Source organism: Lepidochelys kempii, chromosome 2 (genome assembly GCF_965140265.1).
Source record: "Lepidochelys kempii isolate rLepKem1 chromosome 2, rLepKem1.hap2, whole genome shotgun sequence".
Classification (NCBI taxonomy): domain Eukaryota; kingdom Metazoa; phylum Chordata; order Testudines; family Cheloniidae; genus Lepidochelys; species Lepidochelys kempii.
Genome location: NC_133257.1, coordinates 98,690,821 through 98,710,770, shown reverse-complemented (window position 1 = coordinate 98,710,770; position 19,950 = coordinate 98,690,821). Strand labels below are relative to the sequence as shown.

At 39.6% G+C, this 19,950-nt stretch overlaps 1 protein-coding gene across 1 annotated transcript in view; it reads right to left on the bottom strand.

Moving 5' to 3' along the window:
• Window positions 1-19,950, bottom strand: part of LOC140906122 (uncharacterized) — a 70,909-nt gene that overhangs the window by 38,075 nt on the left and 12,884 nt on the right. The gene's annotated exons all lie outside the window — the stretch shown is intronic.

The following is a 19,950-nucleotide window of genomic DNA, read 5'->3' as shown; positions in this document are numbered from 1 at the left end:
GGGCAGGGTAGTAGAGTTCAAATCGATGGCCAGAAAGGTGATAACAGGCATTGTGGGACACCTCCTGGAGGCCAATCACGGCGCTGTAATTGTCCTGGTGTCTACACTGTAGCCCCGGCGCAGAAAGCTCTACGCCTCTCATTGGGGTGGTTTTTTTAAAGTGCTACACCTGCACAGTTTCTGCTCACTAAGTGACTTGGCAGCGTGTACACCTCCGGAGTTACGGCGCAGGAAGCTGCTTTACTGCACAGAAACTTGCCAGTGTAGACTGTGACTAATGAACAGGGATAGGGCAAGCGAGAGAGGATTTTCAGCCCTTCCTCTCCCTTGTGCACCTGTGCAGGGCTAGTCACAATCTCGCCCCAGTTTACACAGTGCAAACTGGGTCTGATCTTTCAAATATACTCTCTCCACATTTTCCTTTTTAGTTTTTTTTTTTAAAATACAGGCTCAGGGGCCTCCCCAACATTAAATAGCTCTAGCAATTCAAAGCTTTAATATGTATATAGCTCCTTTTAATCTAAAGAGCTTCACTGATTTTTTTTTATGCACGCACGCACGTGCGCACACACACACTCTCTCTCTCTCTCTCTCAGAAATGCAGCTGCCTTTGGGGTGAAAGGCAGCAAACAATCAGCATACAGCACAACAGCTTGAAGGGGATGGAACTGACATCAGGGCAAAGCTCTTCTTTTATCAAATGTGCTTTAGGCTCTTCCGGGCTTGATTCTATACTCTGTTGCGCATAGAAACACAAAGTAAAAATACAGGATGTACAGGAGGGAAGGAGAAACAGCTCCTGGATTAATGAATGTTGCTTTGTTGCCAGAAATTACAGTTGGAGTACGTAGTAGCAGGAGTGAAGCCAAAGAGGGGAGCACATAATAAAGCAGCTCATTAGAATGCTGACCTCTTACTTAAGTGCACACACATTCTCCACCCACACGCCATCCTTTTATTTATTTATTACTGTGTGATCTTGGCCCTGATCCAGAGACCACTTAATGGGAGTATTTCTAGTGACAGGGGTTAGACCCTTTGAGAGCAAGGCACACAAGCAGTTTGAAACCTCTGTGCAGTGCCAAAGATTATATCTACTATTTAGTCCTCCTTGATGTTCTACCATGGAAGGAGGAAAGGTTGGTTCAATGCTGCCAGAATGTGAACCTTCTGTTCAGAGAATTTAACTATTCCAACTATGATCCTTGGCTGCTAAGCCAATTCTTCCAGCAAAGATCTGGTATGAAAGGAATAGGAGGAACGGAATGGTGCCGTGTCCTTTCAACCCATGATTGGGGTTAAGTAGGAAATGATTTCATGCAAAAAATTAAGATTTTATTGAATTAATTTAAATCTTCATCAAAACATATGTCCCATATTTCGCAGACACAAGTCAAAATGTCAAAATATAAAAGCTGCTAGCATTAACCATGGAAATATCATCATCTCTACTTCCAGTTCTCAGAATTAATTATGTATCATTTGGTGTGTCTCATAAAAGTACAGACCTGTTTGTTTCTTGACTTCCACGCTGCTTACAATTGCTCTAGGATGTTTTAATGTTTTTTTCCTCAATCTACCTGGAAGCCAGATGACGGAAAACACAGAAAGCAGCTAGCAAAGACTCAGTGAAACAACATCCAAGAGCCAGATTCACAGAAGGATTTAGGCACCTAATTGCCACTTTTGATGCCTAAGTCCCAGAATCAGGCTCCAGTGGGATTCACAAAGCCCCTGCCTAGCAGGCACCTAAAAAATCACTCAGCACCTAGATTTTTGCAGTAAAATTTCCCTAGATGTCTATTTATGCCTCTCTGTGTGTGCACTGTAGTCTCACACCACATGTTTCAGAGTAGCAGCCATGTTAGTCTGTATTCGCAAAAAGAAAAGGAGTACTTGTGGCACCTTAGAGACTAACCAATTTGTTTGAGCATAAGCTTTCCTGAGCTACAGCTCACTTCATCAGATGCATTCAGTGGAAAATACAGTGAGGAGATTTATATACACACAGAACATGAAAAAAAAATGGGTGTTATCATACACTCTGTAAGGAGAGTGATCACTTAAGATGAGCTATTACCAGCAGGAGAACGGGGGGGAAGAAAACCTTTTGTAGTGATAATCAAGGTGGGCCATTTCCAGCAGTTAACAGGAACACCCAAGGAGCAGTGGGGGGTGTGGGGGGGAAATAAACATTGGGAAATAGTTTTACTTTGTACAGTGACACATCCACTCCCAGTCTCTATTCAAGCCTAAGTTAATTGTATCCAGTTGGCAAATTAATTCCAGTTCAGCAGTTCTCTCGTTGGAGTCTAGTTTTGAAGTCTTTTTGTTGTAATATTGCGACTTTTAGGTCTGTAATCGAGTGACCAGAGAAATTAAAGTGTTCTCCGACTGGTTTATGAATGTTATAATTCTTGACATCTGATTTGTGTCCATTTATTCTTTTACGTAGAGACTGTCCAGTTTGACCAATGTACATGGCAGAGGGGCCCTGCTGGCACATATCACATAGGTAGATGTGCAGGTGAACGAGCCTCTGCTAGTGTGGCTGATGTGATTAGGCCTGATGATGGTGTCCCCTGAATAGATATGTGGACACAGTTGGCAACTGGCTTTGTTGCAAGGATAGGTTCCTGGGTTAGTGTTTTTGTTGTGTGGTGTGTTGTTGCTGGTGAGTATTTGCTTCAGGTTGGGGGGCTATCCATAGGCAAGGACTGGCCTGTCTCCCAAGATTTGGGATGGGTCATCCTTCGGGATAGGTTGTAGATCCTTGATGATGCGCTGGAGAGGTTTTAGTTGGGGGCTGAAGGTGATGGCTAGTGGCGTTCTGTTATTATCTTTGTTGGGCCTGTCCTGTAGTAGGTAACTTCTGGGTACTCTTCTGGCTCTGTCAATTTGTTTCTTCACTTCAGCAGGTGGGTATTGTAGTTGTAAGAATGCTTGATAGAGATCTTGAGGGTGTTTGTCTCTGTCTGAGGGGTTGGAGCAAATGCGGTTGTATCGTAGAGCTTGGCTGTAGACGATGGATCGTGTGGTGTGGTGTGGTCTGGGTGAAAGCTGGAGGCATGTAGGTAGGAATAGCGGTCATTAGGTTTCTGGTATAGGGTGGTGTTTATGTGACCATTTCTTATTAGCACCATAGTGTCCAGGAAGTGGATCTCTTGTGTGGACTGGTGCAGGCTGAGGTTGATGTTGGGATGGAAATTGTTGAAATCATGGTGGAATTCCTCAAGGACTTCTTTTCCCTGGGTCCAGATGATGAAGATGTCATCAGTGTAGCGCAAGTAGAGGAGGGGCATTAGGGGACGAGAGCTGAGGAAGCGTTGTTCTAAGTCAGCCATAAAAATGTTGGCATACTGTGGGGCCATGTGGGTACCCATAGCAGTGCTGCTGGTTTGAAGGTATACATTGTCCCCAAATGTGAAATAGTTATGGGTGAGGACAAAGGCTGCACACACTTAAGCCCCAGAGTGATGCACAAACTGGGAGAATATAGACATTCCTCTGCCTAACTTGCCTGAAGGTCCCGATCTGGTAAGCATGCTCAGACCTTACCTTTCAGATCTGGCCCTTATAGACGTGTTTACTCAAAACATCCAGAGGGGAGGAGCTTCCTCAAAATGTTTAACCCAGTGGTTAGGCTACATTAGGGGGAGATCCCCAGTTCAAGTCTCCCTCCACCTGAGGGACAGAAAGGATTTGAATAGGGATAACCTACATTTCAGGTGACCACCTTAACCGTTGGGCTATTCTGATGTGGGGCTCCTTCACTTCTCCTGTTGAAGCTGATCCACTCTGGATAAATAATTTAAAAATTATCTGGAGCAGGGGGACTGGATCCTGGGTCTGTCCATCCTGCTTCTTGCAAAAATGGCATAAGTGCTTAACACCAAGAGAGGGTTTGCAGCTGAGAATCCCAAGCCGATGGACGTGCCTTCCTGCAGCCCAGACTTAGACATCTATCTGCAAGTTAGGTGTGGGAGTTAGCACATACCACTTGACTTGGCACTTCTCATTGGCTTAGGCAAGGAGCCTCCTAACATGCTAGCTTCTGTGAATCCCATGCTAAAGTGCCTCTCTGTCTCTCCATTCATTGTATAGGGAGCCTCGCTGCTAAACTCAGCCTTTGCCAAGCCCAGTGATTTTCTAGGCACCTGTAAGTTAGTCATGGGGGTGCTGAGCTTTACCAGCCCTAGGTTTCTTTGTGAATCTCACCCTAAATGTCCCAGAACAAGTTTTTTAAGGATTTCTGAAAATACTAGTAACCACTATACCTTGCTGAATAATGGAAGCATTTATTTCTGACTATTCAATGAAAAATGCCTAAATTTGCAACAATTATTATTTGCAATTAATTATTTACCCAGTTTTTAAGTACTTAATTATGCAGGATGTTATTTCACATGACTCATTTACCTTAATGATGGTTGTTCTCACTCTTAATAAATGGTGCATGGCTAAAATAACACAGTCACAGGTTGTGTATCTTCGAGTGTATTTTAACTACTAATATACAACACTAGAGATAGATTTTTTTAGTCTTTTCACTCTCCACTATTTACACACCATTATTTCCTTGGAACAGAAGATTTATTTTATACATTTCTTTAGACATGGGAAACGTTTTTCAGTTAAAACAAATCTTCATGTGTCTCATTCTCAACTGAATATTCATCAGAGTAGTTCACTGTTCATAATATTTTCCACAGCAGTAACAGATCTGCTGTTGCCCTTTCTTTGCCTTGGAAAACTTCTGTGCATCTCTGTTTGACTTGTTAGAGCTGATTCTAGTAACTGGGCAGTAATTGTCACTAGAGACCAATCTATTCCCCATCAGGTCTCAAGGGAGTGGGCCAAGGTGTGTCTTCAGTGTTGGAGTCCAGCTGCTAGAATCATGGAGACCCACTTTCACTTACCTCCCACCACGAGATTTTGTGGGACTCAGTCTCAAGCTAGCAGCTCAGCCATGGTGCTTCTGAACATTCCAACATGATATGATACTCTGATTGTCATAGTTGTTGCTTCTCCTTGCACACTCTTGTCAAGATAGTGAAGGGATGGGAAGAAAATATGATGCTAAATCTGCAGTTTCTATGCCAAACTGTCTTTAGGCCTTTCCACCTTTTCTGTTTTTTGCCTATGATTTTTTTAAAGGCACCTCAAGTGCCTAACATTGAAAATGGACAATAACTATTTCAGAACAATTGGTGAGGCTGTTGTTATTGCTCCCAGAAATACATTGTGCAGTGTTATTTACAAGAAAAATGCATTATTGTCTAATTCAAGAAACCACAATGTTTCCACCTGTGGTGAAAAAAGGACTTCTCAGTTACTGTACATTTCTATTAAAACTGAAAGGGAAAAAATAGCTAGCTCAAGAAAAAAATACACTTTATAGTCATTCTAAAAAAAACATTATTTAAATGACTAAGCATGTGTGTCAAAAATATAAAGGGAAGGGTAAACCCCTTTGAAATCCCTCCTGGCCAGGGGAAAGCTCCTCTCACCTGTAAAGGGTTAAGAAGCTAAAGGTAAACTCGCTGGCACCTGACCAAAATGACCAATGAGGAGACAAGACACTTTCAAAAGCTGGGAGGAGGGAGAGAAACAAAGAGTGTGTGTGTCTGTCTATATTCTGTCTTGGCCGGGGATAGACCAGGAATGGAGTCTTAGAACTTTTAGTAAGTAATCTAACTAGGTATGTGTTAGATTATGATTTCTTTAAATGGCTGAGAAAAGAACTGTGCTGAATAGAATAACTATTTCTGTCTGTGTATCTTTTTTGTAACTTAAGGTTTTGCCTAGAGGAGTTCTCTATGTTTTGAATCTAATTACCCTGTAAGGTATCTACCATCCTGATTTTACAGAGAGGATTTCTTTATTTCTATTTACTTCTATTTTTATTAAAAGTCTTCTTGTAAGAAAACTGAATGCTTTTTCATTGTTCTCAGATCCAAGGGTTTGGCTCTGTGGTCATCTATGCCAATTGGTGAGGCTTTTTATCCAACATTTCCCAGGAAAGGGGGGGTGCAAGTGTTGGGAGGATTGTTCATTGTTCTTTTAGATCCAAGGGTCTGGGTCTGTAGTCACGTAGGCAAATTGGTGAGGCTTTTTACCAAACCTTGTCCAGGAAGTGGGGTGCAAGGTTTTGGGAAGTATTTTGGGGGGAAAGACATGTCCAAACAGCTCTTCCCCAGTAACCAGTATTAGTTTGGTAGTGGTAGCGGCCAATCCAAGGACAAAGGGTGGAATATTTTGTACCTTGGGGAAGTTTTGACCTAAGCTGGTAAAGATAAGCTTAGGAGGTTTTTCATGCAGGTCCCCACATCTTCACCCTAGAGTTCAGAGTGGGCGAGGAACCTTGACAATGTGGCAGGAAGGTATAATGTACTGTTTTCCTAAATTAGGCCTGTTTTGAAACATAAGTAGCGTTAAGAATATGGTACTTTACTATACAAAGTTATTGGGAAAGATGTACAGCATACTTCTATTTGTTACTAACAGTGACTATTATTCACTGTTATTTCTACATGAGACAAGAGACACTTACACTATTCTTCCCTAGTTCCAAATGGCTATATTAATATTTTCCAGCAATCTTGCTATATTTCCTAAATCACTTTCCAGTCACACGTTTCTATTTTTCCTTTCAACTACCCCACACAATATAAAGAGCAATTCAATTCACACAGCATGCCCTTTATAACCATGTGACATGTATCTTGTGCAAAACTGGGATATGACTCTTGAGGAATTTGGGATCATATTTTATTGGTTGTGGAAGAGCATTCGGGAAGATAGGAAGTACACATGCATTTCCCCCACCACCACCACCACCCCCCCCATTACAAATGTGCTTTACTTCACTATTACTGTCATGAAAGCTTCAAGTATTATGACATCTAAACACAACTTTCTATGAATACATTTTAAAATAGGCATGGGCAGTGCTCCCTTATTGCTACAGTCTCTTTTATTTTATATATGAATAATCTATCCACCCTCACCTGCAGGAGATTGAATGAGGGACCGTGCATCCTATTCCAGTCACTGGGCTGGAACAGCCTCTGTAGAGCCGCTCCATAGCTGCTCTGCATCACAGGAGACATAATTTCTTCTTTCTTCTCAATCGTGCAGCTGCTTGGCACACAGTTGGCTATGCAGGTCCTGGGAAGAGAAACAGGTGCACACACACACTGAATGAAGTCCTAGCAAAATTCCAGTTGACATCAACAGGGACAGGGCTTCACCTCCTCTCTACTGAGCTTTTAAAATAATTTCAACAGATGAATATAAATTCCAAATCAAGATTATCTCAATTTGACTATGATAATCAAATGCTTTCCATTGTAGAATGAAGAATTTACATGAACAAAGTACCACTTATCAGAAGGGTAGCCATGTTAGTCTGTATCCACAAAAACAATGAGGAGTCCAGTGGCACCTTAAAGACTAACAGATTTATTTGGGCATAAACTTTCATGGGTAAAAAACCCACTTCTTCAGATTCATGGACTGAAAATTACAGATACAGGCATAAATATATTGATACACGAAGAGAAGGGATTTACCTTACAAGTGGAAAACCAGTGTTGACAGGGCCAATTCAGTCAGGGTGGATGTGGTCCACTCCCAATAATTGATGAGAATGATCAATACCAAGAGAGGGAAAATTGCTTTTGTAGTGAGCCAGCCACTTCCTGTCCCTGTTCAAGCCCAAATTAATGGTATTAAATTTGCAAATGAATTGTAGCTCTGCAGTTTCTTTTTGAAGTCTGTTTTTGAAGTTTTTTTTGTTGAAGTATGGCTACTTTTAAACCTGTTATAGAATATCCAGGGAGATTGAAGCGTTCTCCTACTGGCTTTTGTATGTTATCATTCCTGATGTCTGATTTGTGTCCTTTTATTCTTTTGCATAGAGACTTTGTTGGCCTGTGTACATGGCAGAGGAGCATGGCTGGCACACGATGGCATATATCACATTAGTAGATGTGCAGGTGAATGTCAGCAAACTCTATTGGCTTCTATACTACAACTATCAATGTTTCATCTCAGCCACTACAACATTAGATATCTCCTGAATCTGAATAGTGAGGATTTATATTCTATCATTCACAATCCCAGATTATGAGAGGGATCATCTCAGCTGCTGCTCTTTTGCTATAGTTTGGTACATATTTCTATTGATACAATAGAAGGGTCTGAATGTTGTTTCTGCAGAAAATCATAGCACCAGAAATCCCCTTAGGTTATATATACTGTTGGAGACATAATTCATCCCCCAAACTAACAATTTAAGTGGGATTGAAAGACAATACTGGTGACCATTAAGGCAGCAGCGTTTTCCTTTCACCCATACCACCTATTGTGAAGTTTTCAGTTTCTGTTTCAGGCAGCATAAACCACTGATTCCCCAGTAAAAGTTCACTAAGCGTTTTTCTAATGAGATAAACCTTTGATTTATTCAATATAGTGCACAAAGCAAAGTTTAAAAGGAGCGTGGCGTCTCCCAAAAACACACTTTAATAAGGAATTCTACAGCAAAAAAAACATTTGAGATTTAATCAAACAACATGTGTTATATAGTTATTCATCATGTAGAAACCACAGTCCTACCATCATCTTTAATTGCTCTTTTCAGGCTTTAAGAATTAGCTTAAAAATTATACCCTCAACCCTTGGGGATGGGGGGAGGGGAACAACAATTGAATGTTTACTTCTATAAATATCTTCTTTTCCCAAGGAATGATACCAATTGAAAAGTCATTTACAATTCTTTCAGAGAGGCATCTTCTGACCATTACTCAGGACGCTCAATTTTTACTTCTTTTGTGGGGTCGAACAAAATACACACAAAGGGTTACCTTTCTAACCACTGAATTCATCTGTAACCATAGTACATTGACCACTAGATGTGATGATTAGCTTAACACAGGGTTTATAGATTCTGGACAGGACAGGCTTTACATGGAACAGCATTCTAGATCCACAACTAATGTGGTTGGCAGTCAAGGCTCTTCTTCCCTAAGTGCAAGGAAAAGTGCTCCAGATATTAACAGGCATTATCACTACAATCCATTGTATCAGCTACTAGGGTTGGTCAAGGTCTGCAACTGTATCTCAAAACACTAACCGTCCCCCTCCCCCATCTGCTCTTGAATCACAGCAATACAATTATGAGAATTTTCAACATGGCATATAGGTTAGGGCTGCTCGACATTTTTTTGACAAAATGATTTTGTTGAAAATCAACATTTTTTGCAATTAAATGTTCCATTTTCTGGGAGAAAATCAAATTTTTAGTTTTCAAAATTGATCTTGATTTTTCAAAATTCCCATTGATTTCAATGGTTGAGGATCCAGCTATACGAATATGGATATTAAAATATCCCACAGTTGCAAATAGACTTTTTTTGAGGCAGTATTTTTCATTTCAGAATAGTTGCCCAAGTCAGATTTAAAAAAGCAACCAAGTTTATAAATTTATCTGTGAACCTTTCATTGGCCTTATGGAAAATAAAAAGGCAGATAAATTGGAGGAAATAGTAAGGTAGTAAGGAAAGAAATAGAATAAGAAAGGAAGTTGCTGTGCTTAAATGATTTTCTCTTCGCTAGATCATCAGAAATGTACCTCACTGAGTCATGCAGTTTTACCACGGTACTTTTATTTGTCTGACAAGGTGGAAGTCATGCACCTGATAAGAGCTCACTCATGAACGAAGGAAGGCTCAGGAAACAACATACTGTCATTTTATGTGGCCACCAGATAGGAAAATGAGGAATCAGTCCTCTGAGGCAAAAAACAAATTGATAATTTTCACAGCTAGAATTTTTGAAGACTGTTTGCTTAACAGGCAGGTCCAATTGTGTTGCATTCAATACCACCAGGATAGTTGTAGCAAAGAGGAGAACTGCTACACACACGCTGATATGTGGGTGTACCTTGCTTGTTCTCATTGTAAATTATAACCTATCACTTTCAGAAAATGTATTGCTTTAGGGAAAAAAGTGTTACTGAAAAAGATTATGGTATCTTATAACACTTTCCCATAAACAATTGAACGTGGTACCGATACCATAATTATTTAGTAGGAAGTTTGCTTCTCTTTTGGAGTGCTCAGAGCTATCATGGGCATCATGTGATAGGGAGTTATGTGTTTTACGTAAAAATACAACACAAAATAGATGGCAGTAGGTACCTTACTTTAAAATAAATCAATACAGCTTAATGAATACTTTCTCTCTCATCTGTATCTAAATTTACTCCTTTGAAGTTTTTTCACCTTTCAGTATTAAAATGAAAAAGAAGGTTTAATGGTTCCCCAAAGCATATAATCCAGATTTTCAAACAATGGTCTCTAATTTTATGCTTGAAATTTATTTTTGTCCTGGCAGTTTATTGTTGCAAATTACTTTCAGGCATAATTTACGTACCTATGTACCAGAGTGCCTAGCTCCCTCACAAACATTCTAGCAAAGTTATAGGATACAGGATCTGTTAGGGGCTTATTCCTTCACCCACTTATTTCCCTGGTCCTTCTCGCATGAACAGAGAGCAACAATACCTGAAGTCCAAAGGTGCAAACAATTCAATGTTTATTGGGGTGAACTTCCAGCAAGCATGATTCCAGTTTCCTTCCTCAGTGTCCCCCTTCCCAGCTCTGACACCACAGAGCCTTACCTGTGTCCCTGTTCCCATTCCCCCCCTTAGCAAAACATGATTCCAATTTCCCCACCCTCATTCCCTGTTCCCACACCCCCCCCCTTTCTGATTGACTGCAGACTATATAGTAAAACTTGAGTTCTGCTTAGCTATACCTTAACCAATCATTTTACTGAAATTTAACTAACCAATCCTAACATATTGTAACATGATTAGTTAACCAATTATATCCCACCACCTTAATTAGTTTACACCCAGCAAAATTAATTATACAGCAGATAGAAACAATCACAGAACCAGACAGACACCATGCAAATAAACAATAGCAAAGTGGGAACTATAATGACAAAACAATACAGAAGTGAGGATTTTACAACTACATCTTTAAAGACATAAGCTGTGTCTATTGATAAGTGAGTTCTTACCAAACAGAAAACTATCAAACTAAACTTCCTTTTACATCATCTAGGATCTTCCCTTTCTCTGGAGGTGATAGATGAGATCACCTTTTCAACAGCCCCAGATTGCCTTATTTCAATGTGACTAGTTTGGAATGTGAGGATGTGACCGTTCGCTTCCCAGCTTATGGCGGCCTCTGCTGTTTAGCCAAAGATCTTAGCCTAAGCACAGGGCATCAGACTGTCACTGTAAGAGAAGGTCCATAAACAGGCAGACTGTGATTCTGATTCTTTCTTTTATACCTTTATAACTAGGTAAGTGATAAGAATACACCCAAATTCTCTAAGTATAGGCCCCTGCAGACAGGCCTGCATATCTATATCCTAACAGGATCATTTTTTTGTGACAGAGCCAAGTGTAAACTTTGGCCTCTAAAATGAACCTGCCAAATGTTTACTGAATGATTTTATGACAAAATGGGGGACAGGGTTGGTGGGGGGAGAAGAGAGGAATTACTTTTGGTTTCCGCACAGTTACAAATTCCACCATGTACATAATGGTACAGAAGGATGGAGCATCCAAAGACAATTCACCGACTATATACTGTATGATGGCAGATCATAAAAATCAATCTGGAGGCTGCTAAAGTTAAAGAAAGAGCAATAATAATAAAATATGTTTGAAAGTGGCTTTTGTATAGGTGTCTAAACACAGTCTCCCTCAAAACAAACTTCCTGCTTCCACAGACAGGTTCATAATAATAATTGTAGCTTCAAGAAATGCAATGCAGACAAATAACAGCAGTAAGAACAATGGTAAAAGAACAGTAATTCTTCAGTATTATAAATTGATCCATATATTTAATAAATACCAGAGTTCTCACAATCTTCCCTCTTAAAGTGCAACTCAATGACTGCAGCACATACTAACAGCCTCACCTCTGGAGTGAAAACAAAACAATTGAGAGTCATAGAAGATCCATAAAGCTAAGAGAGCAGACTAAAAAGTCAGGAGGCAAGCTGAAGATGGCTTTAAATAAGGAGTCCATAAGAAATAAGCATAACTCAGCACTAAAGATGGGGCAGGGGTGGGGAAGAAAGCATTCTGATAAACACATCATGCATATAGGGCCCAATCCTGTACCACTTGCAAGCATGCAAGACCAAAAATGAACCACCACTACTATTCTCCTGTGCAAAGATATGGTCTGGGTGATAAGAGGCTGAACAGGATGCGGGAAGGGCAGGGACTTGACCAATTGGTCTGTAAAATACACATACCCACCACCGAACATCTGTACATAGGGTAAGTGCAGCTGCCAAAAGATACATGAATATACAGACATACCTGGCTCTGCCTCAGCTCAGGGGGCTGGCCTAGATGACCTCTCAAGGTGCCTTCCAGCCCTACATTTCTACGATACTCTGAATGAGTGCTGCATATTATCTAGAACAATCCATTTAAGAAGGAATTTTGTTTCTCAGCGTTCCTGTGAGTGATGGTTTCTACAAGAGATGGTCAAAAACATTTCATTGCAATGATTTTCTGAGAAATAAATGAGTTTTCTGTGGGAAAAAATCATTTTTGCCAGGAAAAAAAAGGGGAGGGGGGAGTTTGGGAAAATTAAAATGATGGCCACCTGGCTCTCTGTTTGGCTCCTTGTCAATTTCACTTTCTGTTGATCAAACTGACAAAAGGTTTCTCTGATTCTGGTAAACCAAGTACCAGCTCTGGCCAAGGCCATAGGCATTAGCGAAGAACTGACAAACTTATAGCTGGAAACAAAACCAGTTCACCTTTATATTATTTTTGTTCAAAATAGGTATCAAGGTTCCTTCCCCACTCTGAACTCTAGGGTACAGATGTGGGGACCTGCATGAAAGACCCCCTATGCTTATTCTTACCAGCTTAGGTTAAATGCTGCCACCACCAAAGTGTCACACAAAGTACGGGAAAGTGCCCACTTGGAAACGTCTCTCCCCCGCCCCAAATATCACCCCAAGCCCTACACCCCTTTCCTGGGGAAGGCTTGATACAAATCCTCACCAATTTGCCTCGGTGAACACAGGCCCAAACCCTTGGATCTTAAGAACAATGAAAAAGCAATCAGGTTCTTAAAAGAAGAATTTTAATTAAAGAAAAAGTAAAAGAATCACCTCTGTAAAATCAGGATGGTAAATACCTTACAGGGTAATCAGATTCAAAACATAGAGAATCCCTCTAGGTAAAACCTTAAGTTACAAAAAGACACAAAAACAGGAATCTACATTCCATTCAGCACAACTTATTTTATCAGCCATTTAAACAAAACAGAATCTAATGCATATCTAACTAGATTGCTTATTAACTCTTTACAGGACTTCTGACCTGCACTCCTGCTCTGGTCCCAGCAAAAGCATCACACAGACAGAGAGAGAGACCTTCCCCCCCCCCTCCAGCTTTGAAAGTATCTTGTCTCCTAATACATTGGTCATTCTGGTCAGATGCCAGTGAGGTTATCTTAGCTTCTTAACCCTTTACAGGTGAAAAGGTTTTTCCTTTGGCCAGGAGGGATTTAAAGGTGTTTACCCTTCCCTTTATATTTATGACAACAGGTATTAGTCTTATAATAGTGTATTTAGTGTTTAGATTCTATGAAATTCTTGAGAGTTGCTGCATGCTTTGATCTCACTTGTAATGTCTGTATTCTGTGCTATAAGGAGATATGAAAGTTTTGCTTTATAATTTTGAAAATGTTTGCTCCAAACTTGTGAACCCAGGCACAGGAATCTCTCCCCGCCTCCCACAACTTGATAGGAGACCTATCAGGATTTAAAGGGCCATTAAGGAACAGCACAATACAAAGGATTGGAGAATTTCCCTATTACACCTTGAAAATGCCACTTGCCAGAGAGCTCATTTTATTGACTGGAAGGCTAAATGTAAAAGATAACAAGGATCACAAGAAAAATTTTCATCTCTTCACCCTTTGAACTGGTCAGAGGGCCAGAGACACTAAACTAAGGCAGAGATAACTCAGGGGTTACCCCTGGGTCCGCCCTGAAAGACATTTTGAATTGACAGATCACTACATCTCTGTCATCTTTAGGCATCATAGATGGTAATTCATTTGTGCATATATGCTTGCTTGCTTTAACCTGTAAATAACTCTCTCTAGTTTCTTTTTCCTGGATAATAAACCATTATTTACAGGATTGACTACAGTTTATTACAGGATTGACTACAAGGATTGTCTTTGGTATAAGCTCTGAGATACAAACTGATCTGAAGTATGTGACTGGTCCCTTGGTCCTGGGAGTAACCTACATGTTTTGTGATCTTTGGTATAGGTGAGCAACTATCAGTAAGTCCAGCTTGTCTGGGTGGCAAGATAGACTGGAGTGCCTAAGGGGATTGCACGTGACTCCATCGTAAGACTGTTACAGTGATCCACGTGTTCACAGATGTTACTGCGTGGGTGAAATCTAGTTATAGAACATACCATGAGATTGGGGTGTCTGCCCTATTTTTGCCAGGCTGCCCTGAGTAAGGCACTCATGGTCCTGAGCCATTTCAGGCAGTATGACAGTTTCCCAGAGGGATGCTCAGGCAGACAGTCTGGGTGCAATCTATCCCCAGCTCTGGGAAAGAGAGAGGGAGAGCCCTTGCAGTTGGGCTGGAAGACTGTGAAACTGATAAGAGCCTTCCAGGCAGGTTGCCAGAAAGATAACACATTATGTTATAATAAAAGGAGTACTTGTGGCACCTTAGAGACTAACACATTTATTTGAGCATAAGCTTTCGTGAGCTACAGCTCACTTCATCGGATGCATTCAGTGGAAAATGATGAAGTAAGCTTTAGCTCATGAAAGCTTATGCTCAAATAAATGTGTTAGTCTCTAAGGTGCCACAAGTCCTCCTTTTATTTTTGCGGATACAGACTAACATGGCTGCTACTCTGAAACCTGACATTATGTTATGGGTCTCGTGAAACAATTTTTTTCTTGAAAACCCTTCCCACAAAAAACAAACAATCATGTTTTTGAAGTTTCATTACAGCTTGCAATGATAGTTTTTTTCTCCAAAACCACAATTTTTTTTTAATGGAAATTATTTCAATTTTCTGGCCATCTCTAGTTTCTGCCTCAATTGTTATTCTCTCTTTTTCTTTTGGAGTTTTGCCTGGATAAGGAACAACTACTGTGGAATTTGGTCCACAATATTATAGCAGGGAGTTATTACCACTGTTGCAGTTAAGGTTGCAAAGCAGTTTCACCTCCGACCCACTTATTTTGACATGCTTCTATCCTTCCCCAACATTTCCCTTTGAGGCTGAAATTTTGCATGCTTGGTTTCTGCCTCATAAATTTATAAAGTAATATATATGCTCAGACAAACAAAATGAACTGACTTCAGCTACATTTGTACCTTTTCTGTTTTCAATGTGTGTAACTATCTCTGTAAATAAGATTATTTTCAGGAATATATATGAAACTTGAATTTAAGAAAATACTAAAGACATTAATGGAAGATAAGTTCTGAACAAAAATAACTGGATTTATATACCAAAAATCTAAATCCTGAAGTTATGTTCATCCATTCAGAGAAGAAAAAAAAAGAGAAATCACCAAAAGCTAGGATTATCTGGTCATGTTAATATTATGCATATGCACCTTTTTCTATTCTTTCTTGCCTTACTAAATTTAATCCATAATGTATCACTTTTTTTTACTTGTGAATATCATAAAATATTCAGGAGTATATGTGGCTGAGCAACCTTAATTTATATAATTTGTTAACTTTTGAGAACTTGATCTCAGGGTACTAACGTTGCATTAACATTAGTGGATTTTGTTTTTACATTTGATATATGAATATAGGAGTGAGTTACAGTGGGTGTCGGATCTTTAAATTTTTCAGCATTGGGTTAAATCACATTATACACATGAATTAGCCGTTCTGACTCTCCTTGTATAAATAAAGATTAGTATCATGCCAGAGACTCTTCCATTATTTTTATACAACATATATTTATTGTCGTCTTTTTCTGTGACACTGTTCTTTAAGGTTGGGCTTTTCAAAATCAGTAGCCATTGGAATAACATCATTCTCATTGTAGTAAATGGTAAAACTTCTGTTTACTTCAAAGAGAGCAGCCTAAGGCCAATGCTGAGCATTATTTAAGGATATCACATTGTAAGTCTGCAATTTGGTTACACTTACAGTCTCTTTGTAGGGATGGTACATGTGTAATCTCATCAGCACTAGAGAGCATGCTCAGTGAGGATGGCCTTATCAACGATTTTAGCTGTCAAACTAGCAAGTCTCTACAGAGCATGTGCAAGGAGAAATTTTTCAGAGGCTTGCAAATATGGAAATTTGGGTGGATTTTCACTGGTATACAAAAAAGTACATCCCTGACTCAAAACCCATCCTTTGCCAAATTTCACATCCCTGCTCCAAAGCATGAGGGCAAATAAAAGATCTCAAGAACTTTTTTTAAATGACCAAAACAACATATTTTCCAAGCCTCATTCTCAAACAATGCGTGAAACATTTTGACTGAAATTAATCAGCCTGAGGCAGACACCTGACATGGAAAATTGTAGTCCAAACAGTTAAAGTTATAAGCAACTGAAGGTCAAATACCACACAGTTTATTCATACAGGTAGTCCCTCTAACCTAGCCAGAACTACTCACCAATAAAGTAAGCAGTTTGTAGACCATAGTAGAATAATCAACTTACATGTAGCTCATGTCTGTGTGCGCATAAACAAACACCATAATTCATATAGAAAAACAGGAGTCTCAATGTCCCAAGAAAGACTGAACAGCAATTCTTTTAATGAGATCTCATGTTATTAAGACTTCTTACTTTTTTCCAAAATGTATTACAGTAAACTGTGAACTAATATTACAATTAAAACTGAATTACACTAGTTTAATAAATAAACCAAGTACTTTGTCTTTTGTTTTTAATTGTGTGTGTTCACTTTGAAAAAAAAAATCAGTAACTTCTAATGGATCCAGTCAAGGAGTTATCAGAATGTTCTTAAATAACAGCAGCAGAATTTAACCTTTAAAGCCTCCTAACTTATTACCTATGGGCTCAATTCTGAACACTGATTAGCTTATCATTGAAGCTAATAAGAATTTTGCCTGAGTAAGAACAGTTTGGTTTAGGCTATTAGCAGCATTCTGAATAGAAGGTTGTCTTTGTTTTCAACTGTAATTTTCAAATAGGGGGTAAATGGTAAAAATAGGAAAATATCAGAAAATTTTTATACTCCTTCATTTACAGCGAATGCCTGAACTTTAATTTCCATCAGGTTTTCATATGTAATTGCACCCAAACTTCCGATTAGGGTTTTAGAGAATGTAATTAAAAATAAAGTGCATACTATTCAAATATAATCCAGTTAATCAGATGAAAATAACCCTTCTTTGCACCCTTTCCTTTTGAATTACAGATGAAGCATGAAAAGAAATCTTGACCTTTCAACTTTAGCTTCATCATGCAGCCATAAATGCAATTTGCTGCTTGTTCACCACAGGAAGATTGGTTTCAGGCTCATAACTCAGAGATCTTGTTCTCTCTTATGTTAATCATACTTTACAGTTAGATTTATAATTTTATTTTGGTTTGCTCTGTTCTAGTGCACCAAAGACGACTTAGAAAATGGTCCGCGGGCCAGCATCCAAGAGATTAGTACGTATTTTAATCAAATTATATTTAGCTATGTATTCATTGATTTTGATGAAAGGTAAACTAATAAATTGAAACAGTTTGGTCTGTAATTACACAGATAGATAAAAAAGTTACTTTTTCCATAAAATATGAAAAGTTTTATTTGCCTACTTTCCCCTGTACCTCCTGATAATTTTGATTGTGCATACAGAACATTTGGGTCAATATTTAGCAGTTTTGCTTTGTGCGTTTTTTGTTTGTTTCATTGTGTTTGTGTATGAGGATCCAGTACCTAGATGTGCTAGAATGGTGAAGCAGGAGGAGCATGACTCTATTCCTGCTTCCAGGAACAGCTAACACTTCTGCTCCAGCTGGCAGATCAGGTCCAACATACCGAGAATATGGCCTATGCCCCATTAAAGGGATTAGGAGTTGCAGTTCTTGCTGCTCCTTCATTTGCTCCCCCAGAACGTATAGAGGCATTGTGCCTTAATGTATTCCAAGCATGCGGAATGTCTCTGGCTACTACTATTGCCTCAGAGTGTGCCTCTTCGCCCTCCAAAACATGAGAAAGCCAGAAGCAGGAGGATGGCTAATTGACCTGTAAAGTATAGAGATCCACCTCCCAGAAGCTCTGCAGGACAGTACTGGAGCCTATTGCAGCAGCCACCAGGTGCCTGAATAAGCGCTGCATTTAGTGAATCTTAGCTATTTGAAAACTACTGTGCTATAACCTCCCTTGCTTTACTTACTGTATGGCTGCAGCATGTCTTTCCCCTCCAAACTACCCAAACTACCAGATCATCTTGAGCAAATTATTATTACATTTATCTTAATGAAAAATATATTTTATTTAAAATAACCCCCAGTTGTATTCCCTTCTATCCTTTCTTCACTATAAAGTTATAAATGAGTGTACAAAGAGAACTATGCAGTATACACCCCCCACATTCCATTAAAAGCATTCGTCCAATAGTACTTACAAGAGAACTGTTTTGTGGAGCTGCGGAAAGTGTTTCATTTTATTAACAGGCTGCTTTTTGCTTAAATTAGTGATAACTACTCCTTATTACTCGTTATATGTGTTCTGAAGTGAATCAACATGTTGCACACTAACTGGTCTGCACTGACCCTGCTGGCATGAATTCAGAGTTCTCTAGTGTGCGTTAATGCAGTACATTTTAGAAATCACATCCCGCTAGTGCATATTGCTGCTCAGTGTAGACAAGCCCTTACATTTCCTCAGTCTGGGGTCTTCAACGCAAAACAGCCCTTCCTTAACTGCTTCTAGCTCATCACTAGACTCTGGATTCTTTGAATTCTTAGTAGCATGGTCTTGGTCCTTGGAAACCCTCCGTGGTGTGCTCACACCTATATAATATTGCATATTGCCAGTGTACAAAACAATAAAGTTGTGAGCGGTACCAAGAATGTTCTCGACAATTAATGAGGAAATAAATTATTTTTTCCTTTCCCCCTGTCAGAAGTGTAAACTATTTGCCAAATTGCCTTTATAAGAAATTAACTTCCCTGCTCATGAGTTTGATTCACATTTAAAAAAAATCAAATCTCCATCACAACATATTGACTAAGAAAATATTCCTTTTCTCAGGGGAAATTCTTTTTAAGTTCAAAGTTTGCCTTTTCCAGAAATCCCAGTGGAAATAATGTTTTCTCTTGATAATCTACTGATCGAAGCTTTCTTCTTATATCCTAGAACAGGGGTTCTCAACCTTTTCCTTTCCGAGGCCCCTCTAACATGGTATCAAAACTCCATGGCCCACCTGTGCCACAACAGCCGTTTTTCTGCATATAAAAGCCAGGGGGGTAGAAAGCAGGACAATTGCCCAGGGCCCACCACCACAGGGGGACCCACAAAGCTAAGTTGCTCAGGCTTTGGTTTCAGCCCTGGGTGGTGGGGATCAGGGCCCTGGGCTTCAGCCCCATGGGGTAGGACTTTGTCTTTCTGCTCTGGGCCCCCAGCAAGTCTAATGCCAGCCCTGCTTGCAGCCCCCGAGCGGGCCCTCAATCTCTGGTTGAGAACCACTGCCCTAGAACACTTTTTTAAGAGGAAGATTGATTTCCAAACTGCTGTTGGCTAGCTAAGCTATGGTTCCAATAGAAAGAAAACATGATCCAGTTTATGTCACTGATTCTAAAGCTATGCCATATTCTCCATCTCTATATTAAGAGAGGAAATTAGAAGCCCTTAATTAA